We start from the raw sequence: 4154 nt of genomic DNA, 5'->3' as shown, positions 1-4154 counted from the left end.
GCACTCAGTGTGGAGTCTGCTTGAGATTCTCTCCCCTCCCCTTCCCTCCCTCTCTCTCTCTCTCTCTCTCTCTCTTAAATAAATAAATAAATAAACAAACAAATAAATAAATAAATAAAATCTTAAAAAAAAAAATGAGGGCTCATGTGCCCTAACTGCCAGGCACTGCGTTCTCTACCCACATCAACTCCTGTGACCTTCAGTCAGCTTCAGTCAGCTCAGAAACAGTCAGGGCTGTTTTCCCTGTTTTTTTTTTTTTTAAGATTTTATTTATTTTTTGACAGAGAGAAAGACAGCGAGAGAGGGAACACAAGCAGGGGGAGTGGGAGAGGGAGAAGCAGGCTTCCCGCGGAGCAGAGAGCCCGATGCGGGGCTTGATCCCAGGACCCCGGGATTATGACCTGAGCCAAAGGCAGACCCTTAACGACTGAGCCACCCAGGCGCCCCTTGTTCCTGTTTTATAATGAGAAAACCCAAGCCAGAGAGAGAGAATACCTTGCCCAAGATCAGCCAGCCTGTCAATGGCAGAGCTGGACCTTGAACCCTGGCAGTCTGGTTCTTGGGGTCCTGCTCAATCACCCCATCAGCAGGGGCCTGGGCTGTGTCCTGGTGAAGCACATGGAGGGAAACGGCATCAGCAGGTGCAGAGCTGGGGGAGGGGAGCAGAAAGCTGCACGAAGAGGTAACATGAGACTGATCACAAGCATCCCTCCAAGATTCTCGGAGACACGGAGAAGGATGCTAGGTTTACCCCGGTACAAAGAAGGGGAACACAAGCCATTCAACCGGGTCTTTCAGGGAGGGCTGACTCCAGGGAGGTGAAAGAACCAAGAGTTCCATCATCACACCCTCCCCACCCCATTTTTAGAAGCCCAAAATGGCAGCACGAGCTTACACCCAGGGCCCATGTGAACACTTTTGTTTTCTACACACTCCCATGTCCGCCATTTTACCAATTCCCACCCCATTTGCTAATAACTGTATTTTTATGTATTCACTGGCTGAGAAAATATAACACAAAAGACCACTGTGAATTCAGAAAAGCTTTTAGTGAATTTGAACGTTATTAACACAATGGCGTCCACATGCATTTGAAAAACATTACATACATATGTGGAAGCCAAACGCTTACCAGCTGCCATGCTTGGGAAACGTACAGACACTGCTGGCTGAAGGTAGAGGTGGGAACTCTGTCAGCCACTCAATCCCCCAGGCCCCAGAGCACACCGTTGGGGAGGCTCTGGGTCACCGTGACAGTCCCGATGCATGATATGTCACCTCCTCCCTGCTAGTATATGCCCTGGAAGACAGGCTTTGACTGGGTGGTCCTGATGCCACATGACTTTTGTTCCTGGGCCCAATTCCAATGTGTGGGGGAAGGGTGAGGGACATTCTCCACACCAACCAGGAATTCTCCTACACCAGCGGCGTGTTCAAGAGTTCAACTCAATTCTAACACAGTCTACCTGGAAGGAGCATCGGATTCCACAGGTGAAGGGCTCAGTTCCGTAAGACTGCGCTCCACTTTAGGTGCCAATTGCAAGTCCAGGGTGTTCCCTGTGCTTCTGACCAACTGGCTATATATCAGAGGTTCCCATAACCCCCTCCTTGGGTTCCATTAATTTGCTAGAGTGGCTCACAGAACTCCGGAAACCCACATACTCACTAGATTACCAGTTCACTACAAAGGATATGAAAGATACAAATCAACAGTCAGATGAAGTGACGCATAGGGCAAGTTCTGTCCTCGTGGAATTTGGGGCCCAGTATCATGGCGTATGGAAGCATTCTGGCTCCCCAACCTTGAAGCTCTTCAAACTCTGCTTTTGAGTTTTTATGGAGGCTTCTTTACATAGGCATGATTAGTGAACTTGATTTGACCTCCAACCTGGAAATTGGGGTGTGGGTATTGGCACACCTGGCAACCCTCCCCCATCCTCAGGCGCTTTCTGAAAGTCACCTCATTAACATAAACACAGGTATGGTGGAAAGAGGCTTGTTATGAATAACAAGACATCGGTTTCACCTTTATGTCTCTGAAGGGATTTCAGGAACTGAGGACAAGAGCCTAAATATTATAACAAAAGACGCTCCCAAGGCTCTTTTGCTCAGGAAATTCCAAAGGTTTTGAGATCCGTGAGCCGGGAACCATGGAGGAAGACCAAATATCTATGAGAAACATATTCGGGCCATCTGAATGGCTAATTATATATTTCTTAGGAATCACAACACCACACACTCACTATGGAACAGCTCAGCGGGGTGAAGCTTAGACCAGCTGCCACCAGGGGCTTAGCTGACCTGTCCAGCCCACACAGTGGCCTTCAGACTGGAGGCCAGGCCAGGGAAATCGGCTCTGACCAAGGGACCCACTGCAGTGGCTGGGGAAGACAACACACTGGAGACCCATTCCTCAAAAGGTGGCTGGAAAATTAGCTACAACTGAAAAGGGTAACCATACCAAATGTTGGCAAGAATGTGAAGCAACTGGAATTCTCATACTCCATGAATGAGAGTGGAAATTCGTAAAATCACTTTGTAAAACTGGAAGAATTGACCAAACCTAACAAACATATGTCCTATGACCCAGCAATCTATCCCTAGGAACATACTCAACAGCAATAGATGCATGCATATGTTCACCAAGACATATACACAAATGTTCATAACAGCAAATATCCATCGACTATATAATGAATCCATATTAGGTCGAGCCTTATGAAATGGCCTTTTTTTGGTAGACAAAAAGGTTGGAGATTAGCAATTTCATTTGATTAATCCTCATAGATTTGGCATATTTATGCCATGGAATATTACACAGCAATGAAAAAGAATAAGCCCCTGCAACCTGAAATGATATGGATGCATCTCACCGATCGAACAACGAATGAAAGAAGCCAATTGCAAAAATAAATATACTCTATGTTTCCATTTCTTTGAAGTTCTAGAACAGGTAACCTTATCTGTGGTGACAGAAGGTCAGAATGGTGGTTTTCTTCAGGTAGTACTAACTGGGAGGGGGCATCAAGGACTCTTCCAGGATGCTAAGATGTTCTAAATTTGGATATAGACAATGGTTACCCAGTTGATTAATGAATTAATCAAGTTGTCCAGACTTAAGATTAATATGTAACTTTTATCTCAATGAAAAAGTAAAAATAAAGCAAAACAAAACAAAAACCACCTTAAAGATGGCCAATAAGCACATGAAAAGATGCTCAACATCACTCATCATCAGGGAAATGCAAGTCAAAATCACAGTGAGATGTCATTTTACACCCATTAGGGTGGCCATTATAAAAAACAAACAAACGGAAAACAACAAGTGTTGGTGTGGATGTGGAGAAACTGGAAGTGTATTACTGGTGGGAAGGTGAAATGGGCAGTCACTATGGAAAACAGTATGGCAGTTCCTCAAAAAAATTGAACACGAGGGGCGCCTGGGTGGCTCAGTTGGTTAAGCGTCTGCCTTCGGCTCAGGTCATGATCTCAGGGTCCTGGGTCTGAGCCCTGGGTTGGGCTCTCTACTTGGTGGAGAGCCTGCTTCTCCCTCTCCTTCTGCAGCTCCCCCTGCTTCTTCTCTCTCTCTCTGTCAAATAAATAAATAAAATCTTAAAAAAAATTAAACATGAAATTATCACAGGATTCCGCAATGCCACTTCTGAGTATTAAAAGCAAGACAACAGGCCCAAAATGGAATAGCTTATGCTAAGCCTCAACTACCAAACCGAGGCTTTACTTCATGACGCTTTTGGCTCTCCCAGAAATAAAATCTTAAGCCAGTCAATCAGGAATCACCTGATGGGCAATGAATCACTGAATTCTGCTCCTGAAACCGGTGCTGCACTGTATGTTCACTAACTTAAATTAAACTAAAAAAAAAAAAAAAAAGGAATCACCTGGCCAGCACTCATTAATAATCTGCCTGATAAACCCCTGCCATCCCCTAAAGGAAAGTAACTTAGCAGTAATCAACCCACTTTTCCTTGTTCTCACTCCCTTCTGCCTATAAAAGTCTTTCATTTTTTTTTAAGATTTTATTTATTTATTTGACAGAGAGAGACAGAGAGAGAGAGAGCACAAGCAGGGGGAGCAGCAGAGGGAGAGGGAGAAGCAGGCTCCCCGCTGAGCAGAGAGCCCGATGCGGGGCTCAA

Source organism: Eumetopias jubatus, unplaced genomic scaffold, assembly GCF_037043125.1.
Source record: "Eumetopias jubatus isolate StellerSeaLion01/CBP00866 unplaced genomic scaffold, mEumJub1_p1.0 scaffold_13, whole genome shotgun sequence".
NCBI classification, from domain to species: Eukaryota; Metazoa; Chordata; class Mammalia; order Carnivora; family Otariidae; genus Eumetopias; species Eumetopias jubatus.
This window is presented reverse-complemented; position numbering follows the sequence as displayed.